The sequence below is a fragment of the Gadus chalcogrammus genome, chromosome 15 (genome assembly GCF_026213295.1).
Source record: "Gadus chalcogrammus isolate NIFS_2021 chromosome 15, NIFS_Gcha_1.0, whole genome shotgun sequence".
NCBI lineage: Eukaryota > Metazoa > Chordata > Actinopteri > Gadiformes > Gadidae > Gadus > Gadus chalcogrammus.
This window is the reverse complement of record NC_079426.1, coordinates 15,814,380-15,836,879: the sequence shown is the minus strand read 5'-3', so window position 1 is coordinate 15,836,879 and position 22,500 is coordinate 15,814,380. Positions and strand designations below refer to the sequence as shown.

The 22,500-nt window shown below is 45.9% G+C and overlaps 1 pseudogene; it reads right to left on the bottom strand.

The window, feature by feature from the left end:
- Positions 1-4,311: 4,311 nt before the first annotated feature.
- LOC130405028 (ras and Rab interactor 2-like) lies at positions 4,312-22,471 on the bottom strand (annotated as a pseudogene).
- Positions 22,472-22,500: the final 29 nt, after the last annotated feature.

The following is a 22,500-nucleotide window of genomic DNA, read 5'->3' as shown; positions in this document are numbered from 1 at the left end:
GTAGAGGAACCGGTTCGCTTTGCACTGACGAGTAGGCCTTGTGTGGCTGTGAGTGTTGACCATGTCCCTGTTCTGTTGACGTCCTGAAAACATGCTGATTATATAAGGGGAAAGTCCTTGTAAGATGAAGCATTACGATGTGCTTTGTTATTTTCTTCTTTTTTTAAATGACAAAAAAAGGAAAACAAAATAACGTAAACAGTTTAATGGAGAGAGAATAACGGCCACTACATGGTTCATAGCACCATGGCACCACCTGGAGGCTACTGTACGAATCAACACTGTTTATACCAGACTGTTGCCTAATGCTCTATTTTAAAAGCCACTTGCGAAACTGACACAGAACGGGGATGGAGTTGATCCACAAGCAGCTGTTTGCAAGTTGTATCATCAATTATTGCGATGAAGGATGGGCTTTGGTTTTTCCATTACTTTGACTTTTCTGTGATCTTACAGAGGTATTTGCATGTTTACTGTCATGCGATATGCAGTGTTAGTTATGTTAGACCATGCTGGCATTAGGAAAGGATGCACAATTAAGCATCAGCAATCTCCCCTTCCATTGTTTTTTTATAGAAGTCATGATTGATTATGACTTGATGGATTATGATGATTTAAATTGTTTGGGGTTTTCTTTGCCGATTGTTCTTATCAACAGATCCATTTGTATTCTGTCATTTATAATGAAAATACTTGTCAATCTATGGTAGGTTTGTGTGGTCCACCAGTGTTCCTTCTAGGATGTTGACAGTTGTGCGTTGTTGTTAATGAACTAAAAGAGTATTTTTCTTTCAACCACCTTAAAGTCAAGGTAAGCCAGCGGGGGAGAACCTAGCATCCCCATGTATGACCAGATGTTGATGTATTATATATATACAGACAAAGCTAACCATACCACTACACACAGACACACTCTTTTTAGCTGTCAAAGGTTCAGCTATGATGGAAATATAAGCTTTTTTCCTCATTCTTGATGAGGTCCTTGAAAATATAAAGGGACCACGTTCTTTTTGTTTTTGTATTTTTGAGGGGAGGTAGTTGTTAAAACAGACTGAATCTAATTTGCTTCTTGTACAATGTTTTATTTATTAATCAACAGTACAAAATGTAATTTGTTGTTTTGCTAAGGAATATGTGTCTTTAGAATGTACGTGTAAAGTAATCATTGTCGTTATTATTTTTATATATAAATATGTGTATTTATTTATTACAGTCAGAGTACTTCTCTGTGCTGCTACCGGGAAACAGGGTTTAATTGTGTTCAGATTATTTGTAATGCAATAATTATAGGCTTGCAAGTGTAAATAAGCCACTTTAAAGATCAAAGATGAATTTATAGCAAGCAGAGTTCCAAATGTATGATCTCTTGATATTTACAGATATAGTGTTGTCCTCTATGTAGGGGTATGTTTGTAGAGAAATTTCCAATCACTATAAAAACCTGACTGTTACTTGCATATCTCAAACACAAAACACTTAATTAGCTTTTTGTGCAAATTGTGATTGACTCACAAAACGACACAAGCAGCATTCAGTTAGCAGCAGTTAGCTGCACCTGTAAGTCCACCGTTGGAAACCGTTTTTTTTTAGTAAATCAACTATTGTACTCCTTACTTATTTAAACACCAGCCCTGGCTTTTAGCTCAGTCCTCAGGTAGTACTGCTATCTAGACAAGCTGTTTTTACAAAAGCTTACACAAAGCTATTGTCTCTATAATATACACTGCATAGGGAAGAACATATTTTCTGTCTGCAATGTCCTCAAAAGAGAATCCATTGAAGCAACAAGAGAAGCATTTGTATTTTCTTGTGCCCCACTATTGCTTAAGCCCCATAAATATATAACTGATACTTAATTGATTTGGTTAAACAAATTCTATGCTGCTATTGTTTCAAGTTACAAGCTCAAGATCACAATTACGGTACCATGATTTTGAAAACTGATCAAACTGTCTCCGAGACATTCACCTTTTCAAAAACAAGTTGTCTTGTTGTGAGACACTTCTATATAATTGTGATATTCACATGGGTGATATTACTGATGTAAAAATGTACAAAAAATAGGGATAGATGTATTTATATTTTTTGTCTCAATCTGTATATCTGTTTGAATATATTTTCATAGATCCTAGGTCTGCTCCTTGTAAGCCCTTTCCAGAGCAGTAATGCCCCCTTTGTCGTTTGTTTACTCGCATGAGGATAGATAATATAATAAAATAATTTATGGTAAAACTCTATAATGTACTTTTATTTTTTAGGTGAGATTCTTATGACTGTTAAGATGGCACTGGATTAGTTTGGACCTGTACGCTCCGATGACTGCATGCTCCCGCGGGTATAGCTTAGCAACGTACAGAGGATGACGACTCGATGCAGGCGATATGGTTTCCCGCTCTCTGTTTGAGCGGTAAATCCTACACGCACAAGGAACTTTTTTGGGACAGAAATGGGTTTACTTTTGTGTTTAAATGTTAGAGACATCATTTTAGGACGGATTTTGGTACCTTAACAATTAATAAGCTCTTTGCTTAAGGTATTCCTCTTGTTTGACCTGCCCTTTTTTTGGCCTAACTATTTCCCTACACACACACACCACACTCACCATGCAGAAATCAACATAACACTCCCGGTTAGTGCCAGGGGAGGGATAACACAAGTGAGCAGAGCACTGACTTTGCAACATTCCTTTTGTATTCTTGTAAGAATTGTATTCAGTCACAAAGAAATCGGATAAAAAAGTCTCATATATTTATAAATGAAAGTTTAGTAGATACCCTCTGCCTCATTATAGCATACAGTGTGTACATTTGACATATATTACATAACGTATTTATATATCGCTACTTAAAATAAATTTGATCAAACATTCCGCTGTTATTCCATTTTCAACTTTTATTAAGGGGCCATGACCTGTGACCTTTATGACACTTCATCATGTAGACCTGTTACGCTGCAGTAAAAGTAGACTAAAAACGACTACGAAGACGCAAGTTACCCCCCACCCTCTACAAAAATCAGTTTCGGATCAAAATGCAAAGGTACTACTAGGTGGATATACATAGTGTTTTGATGCCCCTGACCTTGCTGTTAAATGGCTCTCGGCTGTCTTTCTCGATGCAGTTTCTTACGCTCGATGTCCATTACCTGCTATCCCCAGCAATCCTACCTTCCCCGTTAACATATTCAATGTATTACAAGAGATGGGACTCCTGTGCCGATCGCATTACCCTTCAGATCAATCAAATCATAGCACACAACAGGGCCAGTCATGGTATTTCAATCATATATACGATGATCAGCCTGATAAAGGTGTTGATGAACTGAACTCATATATTTTAGTACTTTGTCAACACCACCTTCGCTGCGTACGACTGCATACTCTGTACTTTCTATGTCTTTCACGTATCTTCTATACCTAACCTAACCTTTCTATATTAGCCATTGAGCCATGTACTGCATAAATATATTTTGTTACTGCGTGCAACCTTAGACCAGCTAAGAGGTTTACACTGCCATTGCATAGAAGTCTACTTCTATGTTAAGTTTTTTTTAAAAAGGAGTCATATTTGTCAGTAGTACTGTATTTCATGACCATGCCAGGGTTCCCAGAAGGCACAGATAAGAACATGGCGGATTTATTTAGTATCATTTAAAAACTGGAAGGTTCCATCGTTGCGGCAAGGCTTATATCTGTAATATCTCCAGGATAATCACTAACAATTAAAACATTCATTATATAAAAGACTTAACTTTCTGGCACAGATGATACGGCAGTTTCTAAAAAATTGTTTCTAACAAAAATATAGACGGTGACACCCACATCACTGCTAATGTCTCTTTTGAAAGAACCCAAACACACACCACAGGCAGTTAACCAGCACTGCAACAAGTTAATCATACAAATAAAAATCATGTATAAAACATATCCTACACAATATCGTCATTAATAACAATAACCGTAGTAAACAGGTTTCAACATTCAGGAACCAGGAGGCTTACAGCCCTCCCTGTCCCCATGGCTGTCCACGCGGGTTGAACCCTGTTAATGTGTCCTTCACCGAGGCGTTTCCGGGACCAACGGGGGTCCACGTGAGCACTGCTCTCACCCGCCGCCTCACAGAGGGTCTCAAACATGAGATGAGGAAACCAGAACGAAACCAAGACAGAACAAGAGGCTCAGTGTCTGTCTCACTTCCTTCCCTCTCGGACGCCAGCGGGGAGAGATGCGCGCCGCAACGTGGCGCCACCCGAAAAGGAGAAGTGGGGCTAGCCCAGCGAGGTCCCGCCCGGCTGACCCTTAGAAGCACCGGGTCACACGGACACGGAGGTCACGTCGCGGTGCCCCGGCAACAGGCTGAGGCTCAGGCTGGGGCTCAGGCTGGGGCTCAGACTGGGGCTCAGGCTGGGGCTCAGGCTGCTGCAGGGGGAGGAGGAGGAGGCGGGGCCAGAGGAGGCCGCGCCAAGGTCGGGGTCGCCAAGGTCGGGGTCGCCAAGGTCGAGCTCGCCGGGGTCGGAGTCAGCGGGAGTCTGTTGAGGTGTGATGGGCGACGCGATCTCCTCCAGGGGTCCCGCGCGGCGGTACACGAAGTGGAACGGCGGCGCCTGGGCCCGGCTGTGGCAGGCTCCGCCTTGATCTTCTGCGGGTGGGTGTCTGGCGCCAGCTGCTGGCTGCTTCCCTCCATGACCAGGAACAGGGCGTAGCCCTCCAACGACCGACACCTTGAACTTGTGGGCGCACAGCTGGCACACCTCCCTCCGCCGTGGCGTAGGGGCCGCACCGGCAGCGTCTTGGCCGTTGCAGGCGCTTGTCCCAGAGACTTCAGCGCCTACCCGCAGGTCGTTCTGAGAGAGGACGACAACCCGCCGTCAACGGACCTGCAAACAAGGGAACCGAGGTGCTCTGAGGTGACGCCAAGCAGCCGAGGGTCGATGGCCGACCCGCTGGATAACTCTGTCTGTCATTGATGCTTTCATTTAAGATGAGCCTCAGATTAATATATCCTTATTCATCCTCAGGCAGTGAAAAAATTACCCAGCTTGCCCCCCATGCGATAGCACAACGAAGGATTTTAAGTGTGAAACAACAGGATGGACCGTTCCTAAATTCAATGTATTGAGTATTAAGATAAGAGGACCTAACTGTACCGCATTTGGGTAAGTGTAGAGGTTTACTACACTGTCATCTTGGGGGGGGAAAAAACACTCAGGGACTCATAACGATATCTATTCAGATGAGAGCTTGGGACAGCATGTGTGCACTGTGTGTGTGTGCGTGCGTGCGTGCGTGACATATGTGAAGGGACCTGCTGTACCTGGAAGCGTACCACGGAGGGGGGGAGCGCTGGCTGGTTGCGGCGGTGGTGCCCCTGGCGGGCAGCGTGTCGGCGCGTGCGCAGCAACCGGGCCGCCTGCTCCTCCTGGAAGTTGCGGAATCAGGGACATGGCCTCCGTAGGCGTGGTCAGGTAGTACCCGCCTGGAGGGAGAGAGAGCCACAGGGGGCCCCGGGGTTAGAGGGAGCGCAGCGAGCTAGGTTCAGTGAGAGGCCTCAGAACCACTGCCGTGTCTTGCCACTAGGGGGGCGCCTTGAGGCCCGAGCTGTGGTGGGTTGTACTTGGAGAACACACTGGTGCTGGAACACTGTTTTTAATGGCGTCCTTTCCGTCAATCTGTTCATTTTTTCTTGAATTTTTTTTTTTTTTTTTTCTCAAAAAAAGATTTAAGCAGACAAAAGGCTTGAATAAAATACCAAAGGTCCAATTTTTTAAGAGTTTATTTTTTTAATTTCTATTATGTTCTAGAAAGATTTAACCAAGATCGGCGCTAGACTTCGGCCTGCAAACAATCCATCTTGTGGGCCAGCTTCAGCGTGTACCTTCTCCGTTGAGCTGAGAGGGATCCAGCAGACTCCATCATGTACAGGATCTCATGGTCCAGCTGAGGCAAGTCACACCTGGGCCAGCACGTAGGTCATCATGGGCAGGAACTCATCCGCTCCGGACATGCGCCCTCGGGAGAGAGGGACAGGTCCTCGGTGGTTTAGGCAGAGCTTGGCAATGTGGTTAATACGTCTCACGGCCGATAAAAAAAAACACCAGAAAGTATAGAAAAATAGCCATGCAAAAGTTTTTTAACTGGCTACTGCCCGATTCTAATAGGCATATGTCTCAGTCTTTTTACGCAACCAGATGTTTGCACTGTGTTTCAACCACAAACGACAAACACATTAACCAACTTTTATAGATATTTTGTCCACCCATTAAACTGCCCATCACTCTCGCTCCCCGCTTCGTCCTGAGTGTTGTCTCACCGGGGCTGTCCTCCAACACGCCGTAGATGAGCTTGCAGGACACGCAGCAGCACCGTCACCTGTTTCTCGGGGGGAGTACATCTTGCACAGCGGTCTGCAGCTTCTGCTTGATCTTCTCCATGGCAGGGGGTCCGGCGGAGGTGGCCGTCAGGCAGCCCCATGTCCTGGGGCTAGCCGGTGCCTTGGCCTGGGCCAGGTTCTCCAAACATGCTCCTGCCACGCCCCGCTGCGCACCTGGAACTTCAGCAACGCCGCGCTGACCACGCCCTTCAGCGGCTTCAGCACGCACTTGTGCATGGCCTTCTCCAGGACCCCGTCTGGGGAGGAGGAAGGGAGGAGGGGGAGACGGTTACAATGAATCGATCGTGTGAAGCGTACACACACACCGACCTCGTGCTGTGATTTGGATGGTGGTAAACATTTTTTTTGCAGCAGCACTTTTCGTAGCTACACCGATTGTTACCACGTGCTTTGACTGGTCTCGGCCTCGCTCATGAGTCCAGCTGGATGGAAGCGCCTGGGAATGTGTTTGAAAGGCAGAGACAGAACCGGTTTGAATCACTGATGTGTCTTCCGTTATGTTGGTTATGAGATCAGTGTTTGTCCGTACTGCTCCAGGTTGGGAAAGTTGTTTTTTTTTATGCTTTGTGCTTTTTCAAAATAAGAAGTTTCTCGTAGTGACTGGAGTACTCTTCCCACTGGTTTCACACTGAGCCCCAAAACGACAGCAGGCCTCTTTACTGAGTTTTAGCGCTGTGGTCTCGTATCAGGGTCTGGCCAGAGTTGAGGGGATTGGAGCGAGTCCCATGCAGGAAGTTTTTTTTTGCGACCATTTTTGTGTCTTATTAGATGTGCGTGTTGCAGCATGACTAACAAATTTCCAGCTCATAGTTCCAACCCGCAAGTGCTGCTAGAATAAGGACCATCGTCTTGTGTCATGTGCATTGTGTTCCTGCATCCGTGTGTGTGCTTGTTGTTGTGTGGTGGTGTGCGTAAAGGAGGACGAGGGAGAGAGAGAGTGTTGGCTGGACTGTCCTTGAATTGGTAAAGTCTTCGCAGGTTTTAGGCTCGGATCTGCACCACTGAATCTGAAACTGAATCAACTCTTATCGCTCACGTCACCTCCAGCTTCTCGGCTCTTTAAGTTAGGACATATTTCCACCACATTTTTGGTTTAAAAATGTGTTCATTTGATAGGGAATACTGTATGTTTTATATTATATAAAATATATTTATATCTCCAAAATATTTATGATAAATCTTGCTAGACTTTTTGATTAAAAAGGTTAGAAAATTGCAATAACCACAAAATACCATGGCAGACTACATGGCCGGTAATTCCCCCATGCAAAATCTGATGAGTGCCTTGGTAATCTATGTGCGTCACCAATTAAGTGGTAGAGATAAAGCTGATAATACAAGACGATGATGAGGATGAAGATGAGAAGGTTCATATGTAAGCTTGGCTAAACTTAATTGTAGGTGATATTTTCACCTACGTCATCCTGTTGACGTAGGTGCTGCGGTTGGCCTTTGTAGGACAGCCTACGGTGGATCTCTTTGATAGTGATGGACGGCGTCCAAAACCATCGGAGGCTGAAGGACACCCTCCGAGAAACCAAAAATAAGAATTTAAGAGTAGGTTGCATCTCTGGCAGGTTCTGGCAGTGCTGGTGGGATTTATTTTCTCCGTCTCTATCACAGACACACACGCACGCACGCACGCACGCACGCACGCACGCACGCACGCACGCACGCGCACACACAAACACACACACACACCCACACACACACAGACACACACACACACACACATACAAACATACACACATACACACACACAGAGTTTAGCTGTGTTATGACCAATCTAAAACAGGAAAGGAAGACCAGAGGATGCAGAGGAGACAGGACATCAGATAAACATGCTCTATCAGCGTCACAGCCCTTGGTGCTATCAGGTGTCCTTCCTGCCAGATATATACACCTCCTCACCAAAACATCCTTATGTTGTCCAGCGACCAGCCTGGATGTCAACATATGTCAAGCCGTTTTTAACCAAACGTGTTGTAAACATGGGGGCAAAGCAGGCCAAATGGGCCAAATTACAGCTGTCATCAAGGCCCACTCCCGCTGAGATGTGATGACCTTCTTAACTCCTCACAGATACACAAGCTACCTTAGTCACTCACTTTTATTTGTCGTTTTAGCGTTTCATGCTCCTCATGTCTATATATAAGAGTAAATGGTGAAAACGCTTACAGACACATATGGCTGAATCACAAGGGATTGACGGTGTTGACGGTGTATCAAAGGTTGAATGTGTGATGGAGCTGTGAGCGGTGCCTCATGCCTACAGGTACGTTTGTGTGCTTTCCGTGTGTCCTGTCTGGGAAGCCTTTGGCTCCCAAAGATAAACAGGGACTCAAGACGTCCTGTTTATGGACTTGCTCCCCGTCCCCCCTCTTTGGATGGAGCCAGTCTGTATAGTGCTCAGATACAAGGGCGCCTGTTCTCCATACCCCTCCCCCGCCCCCTCTCTCTCTCTCTCTCTCTCTCTCTCTCTCGCAACACAGAAGATGTGATGACAGGCAGATAGAGCGAGAGAGATTAACGGTTAAAAGGGTTTAGAGAGAGGGAGACATTTTGAGAATCATTACGAGAAAAAGGAGAGGATATGGACAAGAAACTAGGGGGAAAGAATGTGAGAGAGAGAGAGAGAGAGAGAGAGAGAGAGAGAGAGAGAGAGAGAGAGAGAGAGAGAGAGAGAGAGAGAGAGAGGCCCATGCAGCACGAGCAGAACCCCCTTGCTGTGATTGGAGGAGAAGATAAATACGGAAATAGCCCTCACGGAGACAGATCTTGTACTCCTTTGGCAGTCAGCCGCACAAACACATCTGTGTTGGACTGGTGGACACTGAGACACACTCAAAACACTTTCTGGAAGGGAGGGGGCGAGAGCAGCACTGGCACAAACAAAACATTGCGCAACACATCTCAGGAACTCAATGAAGGAAGAAGCAATGGTTCTCCACATAAAAAAAGTCCAAAAGGCCTTGAGTCATAGCACACACGAGACTAAATATAAGAAATGCGTGCTGTTTTCTTGTTATTCCCCTGGAGTGTACACCAAACCTTGGCTGCTCTTGCATATGAGCCCCCACTACCACTTGTTAGCAGTGAGGTACAGACACGACTAGCTCGACCAAGACTATGGAGCAATAGCTACAAAATGACAGGATGGTGTTTAAGGGGCCTTACATAATTAAGTTATTAAAGAACTATTCAATTGTCTATTTTCTTGGTAATCACAGCCCTCCTACGTGATTCACGTCCAACTGCTGTTAGCTTGGAAGGTGTGCAAACAGGTTTGTGTGTCGGGTTAAACAAGGCTTTTGTCCTCTGTTTCGAGTGATGTGTGTCTGTGAATGTTCGTTTGGTGTGTGTGTGTGTGTGTGTGTGGGGTGTATGTGTGTACTGTCATTGGCCGGTGTTACAAGTTGGACAACACAGGAACCTCCTTGCTTCCCTTAGGTGTTCCTGTGTGTGTGTGTGTGTGTGTGTGTGTGTGTGTGTGTGTGTGTGTGTGTGTGTGTGTGTGTGTGTGTGTGTGTGTGTGTGTGTGTGTGTGTGTGTGTGTGTGTGTGTGTGTGTGTGTGTGTGTGTGTGTGGAAGTATCAGTGGGTGGGTGTGTTTTTCTGAAATCAAATGCGTGTGTAGAACTGTGTTCAGAAATAGAGGAGGCATGTGGGAAAGGCTGCTGTGTAAAACAGGTTTTGGCAAACATTGTCCAAGCACACCTGCAGGAGGTTTTGCTGACGAATGTCGAATTAATGTCTGACCGACAAAGTTCTGGTCTGAACACGTACGTCTCGCATGTTCACTCACGTTGAATGCAAAAACTTAGCCACACAAACACAGACACACACACACACACACACACACACACGCGCGCACTCACAGACATAAACAATAAAACACATGCACGCCGACACACAGCCCTCGGGATGCGAGCTTCCACAGGAAAGTTTTCCACACGGCTCATCATTAAAACGTAGAAGTGAAACTGCTGCATTAAAACAATTGACGAACACTGCTTCACTTCCACATTATTCATCCCCCTACCACCCTTCCCCATGTAAAGTCGGTCACTGATGCACTTTATACCAACATGCGTTCATCCTCTATAAACCTTGATATAGAACACAAAGTGGCGACACAGCGGTGGTGGAGAGGTCAGCATGAAGCCATTGCAGCTCTTTAAATACATTGACACTCCACCGCAGAGCGTAGTAATTGCAGTACTAAACCCCAGTGCAGATGAGGTCATAACCAGTTGACGAGCAGTTGGTTTATGTTGCGTCACTGCGGGCCATAATTAAGAAGAGCTCAACAGCAGAGTCCCCTACTCCGACGTAAACAAAAGAAAAGCATAGGAGGTCTGAGATGCTCACCGATCTGGTCCTCGGGGATGAGGCTCTCGATGGGCGGCTCCAGCTCCGAGCTCTGCCTCAGGTACCTCTTCATCTGGGTCACGAACTGCCGCAGCGTCTGCAGCAGCTCCAGGCCCGAGTCGTGGCCCTGCCATGCCTGCGATCCCTCGCACATGTAGCTCAGGTAATCCTGCACCAGGCACCCGAAGTACGACGACTTGTCCCGGGACAGCTCCAGCACGCGCCGCACCCCGCTCCGGCGTCAGAAGGGAGCTGAAGCGGAACACGCCGGTCATCTTGCGCAGCTGGCACTGCAGCGCCCTCTGCAGGCCCAGGGCCCCGGCGCTGGCCCTCCGGTTGGCCCCGCTGCGGCGGCCCGGGGGCAACAGCGTCAGGTCCTGGTCCTGCTCGGCGTCCGGGTCGCTCTCCAGGCCCACGCCGAGGTCCTGCTCCTCTTCGTCCTCGTCTTCGTCCTCGTCCTCGTCCTCGTCCTCCTCCATGCTGCTGTCGGGCCCCTGGTGGTTCTCCTGGCGGAGGAGGCGGTGGTGGAGGGGCGGCGAGAGGGACAGGGGCAGGTGTGCGGCGTAGTCGGCCAGGGTGGGTGGGCTGGGGTCATGCAACGGCGGCAGCCTGAAGGCGGAGAAGGAGGAGAAGGAGAGGTCCATGGAGTCGGGCTCCGACGAGTCCGTGGAGAGGCTCATGTCGCTCAGCCGCTGGCCGCCGCTGCCGCCGCCGCCGCCCTGCGAACCCTCCGCCCGTTCTCGGGCCGTGGCGTCGGGCGAGCTCTGGGAGCCGGGGCTGTCGAGGGTGTCGTGGTGGCGGGTGAGGATGGCGTTCTGCCGCGTCACCTGGGAGCGGCTCAGGGCCTGCTGGATGGTGCGCTCCTCCATGGCCAGGTGGCACGTGACCTCGTCCTGGCTGGTGGAGGGCGAGGCCTTCACCCGGCGGGGCGACGAGGACAGGGAGACCAGCGAGGGCCGTGGGATGGAGATGGGCGAGCTGATGCTCAGCTTCTTGGTCGGCGGCGAGGACGAGGAGAAGGAGGGGAAGGAGGGGAAGGAGGAGGTGCTGATGCTCAGGGAGGAGCCCAGCCGGTGCAGGAAGCTGCCACCTGTCTCCTTCGGCTCCTTCTGCTCCTTTAGCCAAGGGATCTTCTCCGGCATGCTGCACTGTCTGACGGGCGGGGGGGGAACGGGCCGGTGTGGGGGCTGGCGAGGAGGCGGGGGTCGTTGAGGCGGAGGTGAGCAGCAGACGCTGAAGATCGCCGTGTTCTGTGATTGGTCGATGCTTCGAGGGCCTTGCTCTGGCTGTGATACCGAGGTCTGGTGAGCGCTCCTCAGAACGTTCACCTCACTGAGAGTCTCCGCCCTGGAGACTCGACCGAGACTCTCCCCGTCGTCGCCGGCTTCCTGGTTGCTGCTACTGTCGCTACCGGCAACAGGCTCCTCCTCCTCATTCACCTGGTTACAGGGGGTCTGTTGGGGTGTTACAGGGGTGGTCTCCGAGGGCAGGGGGGTTTGGTGGACCTTGGTGAAGAGGGGGTTGATGAAGCAGAGTGCGCCGTTGCTCTGGCAGCACTCAAGCTCCGAAGGGCTGCGCGTTAGCAACCGGGGACGGGCGCCCGGGCTGGTGTCTAAGGTTACCCTCCTCTGGGCAGCGGGCGGCGGCCTGTTGGGGGCGTTAGTCCCCGGGGAGGACCAGGAGACAGCACGCTTTTTACCAAAGCAAAGCTCAGAGTCCCAGAAGCCTGTTGGAGGAGAACAGGAGGAGATGAATAACAACTTTTAGTGAGGTGGGGAGGTTAATCCTATAAACAGCTGGTCAATCTTCAAGGAGATTTTTTATATGTCTATATTGAGGCCATAGACCTGTGTTATGGGCATGGCTTTATGTCACTCAAGGCGTGGAAAAAAACGCGTCAGAAAACCCTCATTTTGAATAACCGTCCACCCATAACGTCTAAAGCTATTGGCAGACGATCAATACATAAAAAACACGACCATACAATGACATGCATAAACATTGAGAATCAAATACATATTGCATAATGTACTTAAAAATTATATATTTTCTTTTATGTGGTATAATTCATAAAACATGTTGTTAAAAAATCTGAGTAATACTGCAGTAGTTTCCATTGATGAGTAATCCATGAAAATGGTAGCCAACTCCATCAAAGCAGCAAGTATTTGCAAAAAAAAACAACGGAAAACTCTGTTTTTTACACTCAGTGATAAGGATTTGCTGCTGACGTCGGGCGGCAACAGTGAACTCCTAGCGAGCAAACAGCCAGAATTCAGTCACACAAAAGCATACCTGTTCCCCTATCAAGAGACAGAAGTAGCCAACCCACAAACCAAACCAAAGATTCACCAGCACGAACACTGTTGAGACGACACAAAAACCACATACAGGTGGTAAATTGCTCGATGTGAACAACGCTGAGAGACAAAGTGCGACGGTACTCACGGTGTCCTCTGAGCTGTGTGACATACAGACAACGTTCCTCCTCACAGAGAATGGCTCCAATTTAGCCCGGTGAAGATGACTACATGTGCTTTGTTACCAGACTTCAGAGCTTCTGTCCCTCTGCCACTCGCTCAGTATGTTATGACTCACTCGCTCTAATCTGTGTTTGTAGGCATGTGTGACTTTGAGTGTGTGTGTCTCTGTGGTATTCTGTCAACACAGCATTCCCGCCTCGGTCTTTCTCTCCCTCTCTTTCCCTGCGTCTCTCTAGACAGATCTCCCTTACTCGCTCCCTCTCTCTCTCACGCCCCCCCCCCAGCCTCCCGGTCTCTGAACAGCCCTTTGTTTTCCCCTCATAGGATTACAAATACAAACATGCTCTCATCCTACTCATGGGCTTCTCTCCTCTCTCTCTCTCTCTCTCTCTCTCTCTCTCTCTCTCTCTCTCTCTCTCTCTCTCTCTCTCTCTCTCTCTCTCTCTCTCTCTCTCTCACACACTCAATAACACAATATATACTAATATATATCTATGTATCTAGTTTCATGGCATTTTTTCGAAGCATTTATTTTTATTTCTCCCTCTTCTGTGAAGTTAATTTTATCATTGGTTCTTCTCCTACACATTTGGATTTCTGGCTCCTGAATTGCTTTAATGTACCGTAATTGCACTACAACATGGACAAGCATACACCGGCATATACACCCACCCACACACATACACACACCCTATTAACAACAGCTACGGTAACTGGGGCTATGGGTGTCCTGGGTGAATTGCTTCCTGCTTATTACTGGCATTGAGGCACTTGCTGAAAGTCCAGTTTGTCAAGGACAAACAGAAGAAAATTGGTTGGTGCTATGAAATCCCAGCACAGACACGCTGATACAGATAAGATAGGTACCGAGCACACACCTACATGCCTACCGAGGCCGGCCCACAGTCTCACAGCCCCCCAACTCTGTTTGTTCTTCATCATTGTGGTTCGGGAAAGCTAAATAGGCCATGGAATTTCCACAATACATTACTTTATATTACCTTGGATACCATGTCAATTGGTAAATATAGGAGTGATTAATGAGAGACATAAGCATTTTGTATGAATCAGCCCACATAGCCTTAGCTTAGCCTATCGTCAATAGCATTTTTTTATTATCAGATACGATGACGGGAAGAGGTTATGTGTGGATTAGATGTGGAGAAATAGGCACACAGCTAGCTACTTTCCATTGAGTTTCCAAAGAATTCCTGTTGTGCAGTGTTCAATCAAAGCACACACCTATAAGGCCGAAAACAAAAGTATTAAGGACACAAGGCATGCCTTTGTTCAAAAGATTGTCCTGCATGGCATGTCTGATCTTATTATGGACACACCCAAACCCCATGCCATAAATGGCACCCACGCAGCGAGCTACAGTGAGTCTGTCGGTTTGTGTTACATAGTTGCACAGCCGGTAAGAGAAGACATAACACTTCTTTGAATTATGATAGTCTCATCCCTACAACTGAGACTAGGGACTCAATCGTACACATTGCGACTTTAATTGTTAACAATAACATGTTCCATCTATTTACTATTTCCATGAATTAAGAGCATTTTAGTAATTTTCAATGCTAGTTAATGACTACACAGGGCATGTTTAAGCGTGCTTTTGGCAAAAGAATATTGGTTCATTTGTGGACAGCATATATCCTTCAAACTTCTGTACGTTTATCTCCTTCATTCTCTTGTATGTACTATTCTCTCTTCTCTTCACAGAATTAATGTTTTCCGACACACAAGACAAACAGCCAAGTAACCATTAATTTACTATTTAAACTGTTTAGTTTCATTGGACGTTTGAATTTTTATCTCTCATCTCTTTGCATTATCTTTAGCTTAAAGCACATACTGAGTGTAGCCCGAATAGCCAAATTGTCATTCAGGTGAAGAGAGATGCCAACACAAGCACACCCAGCGGTTGCTTCATGTTCAAGCCTGACGGAGCAGCACTGATCTGGGCCTGAGAAGGGCCTTTACTCCCGGGAATTGAGTCATTCAGTTGTTGGCGTGCCACCTACGTGCAATGCTAGCTGGGGAATGTGGCTATTTTACAAGCTTTGGTTTGGCTGCAGAACAGATGTGGACGGAGAGTAGGACCGCAACTTCGGAAGTTGTTTTGGTGGATCTTTCCTGACTTAACAAAATACGATAGACGTGACATGCTCTGATTGTTTCATCATGGACAGAATGGCAAACAAAATACAGCGTAGAAGACCATTTCCATAGCCGTTGAAGGTGCAGTTAATACACAACATGCTGCATAAGAGCTACTAGTCAATGCATCCTTGAGAAAATCCTATATACCTTAACGAAAAACATCTGAAAGAGACACGATGCTGATTGAAAGCATAGCGTCAACTTAACAAGAACTCATAACTTTTGTCATCCACAAATTACCGGTAATTTGAAATTGTCTTGGCGCCCGTGAGAGAAGATATCAAAGAATCCCACCTGCTCCTAGCTTTGCCACCTCCTCCAGGTCTCTGGGGTTCTTGGCTGTGGCGATGGCCTCTGGTAACTTCAGCGTAAAAGGTAACACATCCCTGGAAATAGGCACCGTGCAGAGAGAATAGGAAGGGGGGGTGTTAGAGGCTGGACTACTAATGAACTCTATTCCCAGAAGATACCTCATGGGGAGAGCGCTATATAATAATAATAATAATACATTTAATTTAGAGGCGCCTTTCAAGACACCCAAGGTCACCTTACAGAGCATATAGTCATCATAAATCGTTTAAAAAAACAAGACATTGTGGGAAAAAAAAAATAAAATAAAAAAATAAATAAATAAAACAAAAACAAGACAAAACAAAACAAACAAACAATCAATATATATATTGGGACACAGGCGAGGTGGGAGTTAAAAAGACTATTATGGATTCAAAGTTACAACCACCTCCTCTTCCACTGTAGTATGCCCTCTAGCAAGTTAAAAAGAGAACGCAATTACACAATCATTTCAACTTGCCTAGACAGAGCTAGCAGATGAAATACTAGGGATCGACCATAACATATCACGTAACATAAATATACCAACCACTAGAAACGGAAAACAAATGCAAATGTCTGCCGATGTTTAAAGTAAGCCCCCGGTACATCGAATGCATACGAAGAAGGTGGAATTCAGAAGAAGATGAATGGGGTTGACGATAGAGTATGCCGGTTTGAGTGAGTGTATACGTGTGCGCGTGTGCACAGAGAGACCCTCACCTGCTGATGCAGAAAAACGCCACCAGACGGAACAGATCTGCGAAGCTCAGGCCAGATCCCTCCAAGGAAAAAGCTGAGGGAGGAGACAATGATTATTAAGCGTTACCCAATCACATCCCTCCATAGCATACATCCAGTACCCCACAACGCAGGGCTACTGGGCAATAACACCACACGCCTTAATGAGGCTGCAAAGCCCTCCAATCACGGTGCAAGAGCCGCTATAGGATGGTTAAACAACATGCATTCCCATTAGCAGTATGGAGGACCGGGTGTTATTTACAAAGCTGGGTGGAATTCCTCAACAGCATCGACTGGAATACTAACAGAGCTCCCGGGAGCAGGAGGGGAGAGGGACGCATCGCTGGCAGCTTTTCTCTAGCAGAGCTCAAATAGTTCATTCATGAACGAAGTCTCTTTGCCTCCCTTCTCCAACAAAAAGAGGAGGGTCACACAGCGCATCAAAAAGCAGTCCATCAGCACCAGGCCAATTGACAAGATGTGTGTGTGTGTTATAAGCGTGTAGCATCGCTTTCCCCGACGCTATAGTTGGTCTAGATCTCTGTCGGGGAGGAGACGATAGAAAGCATTTACACTGGAATTAGGTAGAAAGGGTAAAGAAAAAAATCGCAATAAACAGGGAGGTTTAAGGTGACGATATCATTGTGTGAGAGCTAAACGAGGTGTGAATGGGTAGAGAGAACGAGAGGAACAAGGGTATTCCATTCTCCAGCGGAAATAAGGAAAGTCGGGTAAATCATAACATGTGGGAAACAGCAGTCGGCCAGTGAGTAAATTGCTGTGCTCGTGTGTCTTGATTTCCAACTGGAGGTGTATTTTCTCACGCAGCCTCTTCTAATGCTTACAATTCTAACTAACTTATTCTAACTTATGGTAGTCTAACTGTAACTATTCTAATCCATAACTCATATAGCTATTATAACCATTCCAAGTCTACTGCTAACTACATGCATAGATATACATAGATACATAGCTCTTGTGAAAACTATGCAGACTGTAAATCTTCTCCATCAATTCTCTGTGTCCTTCCAGCCAGGGCAACGAGACCGGCTATGTCCACGGGTCACGCCACGTCTCCTCTGAGGAGAACACTAGCGAGGCTTCACGGTTCCGAACAAAGATGTTTATGTGATAGAAAGGAAATAACCGGTTAAATAACAGGCTCAACAATAACGTGGCTTTGTGTTGTAACAGCCTACAAAGACATGGATTGTAGTTGTTGACCGTGCATTGGCGGGCCTCAAACAATACACCAAAGGCTTCAGCAAGCATCTGTCGGTCGAGGGCTCCCCATTGCTCATCATTCTCGACAAGGGTTCTAATGAAATGAAGCACCTTCAGGTGCTTGACACGAACACGTCTATTGTGACACACTAGATGTTAATCATGCAATACTGAAACATACGATCAAGGCACATGCTGGAACCCGCCAATGTATCTGGGATTTTGGCAGGATTTGAACAACATATGACAATCTACACGTTCGACTGTCTGTCTTGTTCCAGGAAACCCTTATCACTTTGTAACTTTTAGCCATTGAGCTATTTAGCAGACGTTTTTATTTCATTTCTTGCATGTGAGGCTAGGAACAACAAAAGTATCCAAACACAATTGGAGCATTGAGAGATATATAGGCCTGACTAATGCCTGTAACACAATCCAGATCAAATGCAGACGTTACCTTTTAACTCCATTAAATAGATACGGACTAAGTTATAACCTGGCAATGGAAAAGCGTTCTAAACATAGTCCTATTTTTGCTCCGTCAGCCAGAATGCTTCATGACTACATGGGATTTCCCTTAAGTGAATAAATGTGCCATATTTCTTCCATGGACTGATATGGCAACGGTGTCTGCACATTTCCCGCCCATTTTTAAGCTAGTATATACCGGTAGATAGAAAGTAACAGTTACAGAAGCCGGAGGAATGTGATCAAACGCTGATGATCAGTTCCAGGAAAGTCCCACCACTGAAGGAAATCACACAGAGGGCTGGGGTAAGCTTATCGATCTGCAGGTCAGACTACACACACATGTCGCCCGTAACTTTAGGAGGGGAATTTCCCTCCCAGAACCCATGAAAAAAATATATTAATAGAAACATAATTTCCACAGGTATTTCTGGATGCTTGTATTGACGGCAATAGAAAAGCTATTTTCTATTGCATTCAACTATTAACATTCAACAGGTTAAATTACATTTGTTATATCATTATTGTTATAAATATTAACATTTGCGAAGGGGCATGAGTAGTCGTTTACAACATGTCTAATCAAATCATCTAGCTATTCAGAACCTGCTGCTTTTATCTCTCGTCTCAATCTAAAGCAGTCATAGGTCAGTCTGCGGGGTGAGGCTGCGGGGTGAGGCTGCGGGGTGAGGTTGCCGTTAGGAACGCTTATCTCTTGTGCCTTTTCCAAGGGTCATCGTGGTGCAGTTTATCATAACACAATCTATTGTAGCACAAGCACATGCAGCAAAGCAACAGTTATGACTAACATCAACATCGTTGTTTCCCCAACAAATAAAGTATGCTCATGGAAATCCCCTGATTATTTTTTTATAGCGCTTCATTTTTTTTAAACCTGCACAGTAGCTTTTCTACCGAATCTTTGGAGACCATTAAACGTGCCCATATACGACTCAATCCAACGGCAGAGTATTTTTCTCTATACCGAGGGCAAATCTGTATTGTTCAAATTTTGCTGAAAACATCAGTAAAGACATTCCCTTGGTACTTACTGTATTGGCTCTCTTTGATTAGAAAGTCTTTGATACGGGGGGCTGAGTCGCTGTCCAAGCGCAGGGATATGACCTTCCTCTGCAGGCTGCTAGACTTCCTCACCACAAATGTCTGTGAGCGGACCATAGAGGAAAAGCACCCATAAGTCGACCTGCCAACCACTTCAATCCACTTCAATGGGTTCATTGTCTCCATGTCTAGCTATGCACCTTGACCTTGGGGCCCTGACCGGGCCGTTAACATTGTCTTACATTGTCTACTTTAACCAAGCCAGTGTCTGTCAGAACACCTTGACGCTGATACTGTGGATGCTATGCTATTTAACATGGTTAAAACACTGCAGTGGATGCATGTAGCTTCTTTGCCATGGTTTGATTAATTAATTAAGTAATCATTAAATTTGCGATGTTTAAGGTTAACTCAGTAAAATTATGACCTTTTAGTCAAATTATCAAAATACATCTGTAAAACAAGCTGTGAACTGCAACAATCACAACATTCAATTCACGCTAGACATGATACAGACTTTTATATTTTTAATTATTTACTCAAGGAGATGAGTATATAGGAGTATAGAGGAGTGTGAGGAGTAGATAAATAGACTAGCGTACCCTACCACATGGCAATAGTTATCTTTTGCTTTGGCAGAGCTAACTGCACGTCCAAAAATATACCTCAGTGTAAGTTTAAGAAAGCCAACGACAAAAAGCCTGGGAAAACCAGGAATAATATTAGTGAATTTTAGTCACAACATTTGTTGAGTTTTGACACGACTCTAGTGTGTCGGCTTTGGCTTCTGGTTGCATTGACTGAGTGTGAGCGATAGAGGCGCAAGTCTTACACATCGTCACTCGAACCATGGTCATTGCCATATGACTGCCATCTTACCACATTTTTAAAAGAAAAAGTACATTACTCATTAGACCATATAGTTGACGCCTTAATGTGTTTTTTAGGGGGGAAATTAAACGTTTGAGTCTATTATGATAACAACGACATCGACAGTGCAGGCTTGCATTGTCATACAAGCCTCTATATTACATGTGAATGGATTCAGCCTGGCTAACTTCCTGTTGCTCCCGGCTCACCCCAGGTGACTGGCTCTCCAGGAGAGCCACGGTGTCATGGTGGCTGCAGCCCAGCTGCAGCCACACGGCGTGGGTCTGGGACACTCGGTCCAGCAGGCTCAGGCGCCGGTGCAGGGAGTCGTAGCCAGAGTCCCGGGCCCCTGCGGGCCCCGGCCCCCAGCCGGTTGGCGGCTTCAGAGGTGGAGCTTGCAGAAAGAGCCCGTCAAGCTCACCACTCAGCCTGTAAACCAAGAGAGCAAATAAGTAAGGCAGTAGCTGCGTTTCCATCTAAAAGGTGATGCGAATCTTTAGAACGTTCGCAAAAAAGTAATTCGAATTAGGTGCGTTTCCATCAAGTGGTTGCAGCGGAATAGGGTGATGACGTTACACGTTGATGTCGGCAGGGTTGCTATGGCCGGTCGTTATGCGGAAAAATCGGAAAGACTGTCAGTCCTGTGTGTTCAAAGTTCGCTACCTCACAGCTGTTTTGAAAAGTGTGTTTCCATCTCCCATTTTGCGAATTTACTCTCTTTCGCATTTCTCAAAAACCACCTCAAGCGAGCGGATAAACCTTTTTGCGAATTAGAGGATTTTTATGCGAATTTTGGTGTTTCCATCACCGTTTACTGATTCGATACTTAAAAAAAAAAACATCAGGGGGATGGAAACGCACCTAGTGTAACATTAGGGTAATGTACAACGTTGTCCGAGATCATTTAAATAAGAAGATGTAGTTAAACCTTCTGGATGGACTGTAACTCCTTTCAAAATCGTGATAATGGAGAAATGTTTGCTCACACTGTATAGTTTATTAGTTGATGAACTGTACAAAGATTTCATTTTATTTTACATGTAATGTTAATGAAGATTTGACCACCACTGCTTAAAATGTCATGCCATAAGTTAAGCACTCTCTGGTAACTGCGCAGTTGCAATGCATTCTGAAACTCTGAAATGTTTGAATGCCGTGCAAACACCACCCTCTGCTGGTGAACCAGATCATTTCTTGCTTACCCATGAGGACTGCCATTGGCGGGGCCTTTTTCTGACGACTCTGATTCCCTTCCTACCATCTCCTTCTTCAGGGTCCCGATCTCCAGGGCGAATGAGTCAATAAGCTGTGAAAGGTAAAGAGAAAGAGGGTTGACGCCAACCATTCACAGCATAGATGGGCTGCTTGGTTACAGTGTAACTAGTTCAATTCATCAGACCACACTAGGCATTGATACAAAACACATAAAACACACAATGTTTCAACGAAGACGGCAAAAAACGCTTAATACATTGAATCATCTTTAGTTGAGGCTAAATCACCAGGTTGTAAATGTACTTTCAGATGAAGGACGTGAGATTATCCGTTGTCGGCAACAATAAAAAGAGGTCTGTAAACAAAGCATCAAAAGAGAGGAAACCCCCTGCCATACTACAGCCAGCTCTCCTGATTCAAGTACAGCCGGTTTCCTGATCACAAAGGACCAGCATGTGGCAACAATGGACAGACAGAAGCAAAGACAGTAGTGATTCATCTGGAATGAAAAGACATCACAAATGTCGCTGGTGTGTCATCTAGGCAGCCCGGGCCACGGTTATTACTCTCAAATGGGGTTTAATGCAATATTCTATAATATGTTTTGTTGATTGTATTATTATATTTATTATTGGGAACACTTAGTGAAGACGAAAATTCAATTTGGGGAGAATTATAAAAAACGAAATGTCAACATTCAAATATAGTTCAAATGCAGTTTTTTTAAAATGGATACAGGACAATAACCAAAAAGCCCTTCTTCCTTAAGCCCTTTGTTTCTCAGAGCTACTGAGGTCACTTTTTTGTACAATCATCTATCTAGCAGGAAAAACCGCCTTGCAACATTGCAGTTCTGCTTTCAGCAAAGATCTGACAATCTGCAAGCATGCAATAACGATACTCCATAATTTCTCAATGCACTTAAATAACTTAAATTCTCAATAACTACATAATACATCATTTTCCTGACGGTGGTTGGCAGCCATTTCAAGATTTGCTTCCAAGCAGAGGTCTTTACCTCCACCCTACATCTGCTGTCTCACCCGACACCCCTATGTTAAGTGAGGGCTGCCTGCAGCCACGGCCTCGTATTCACCCCTCCGTGAGATCCGTCTGAGATGTGCTGAATCAGCCCCTTTCTAAGCAGTATTCTCCACGGGCTCAGCTCTTTGTCGCCCGCCA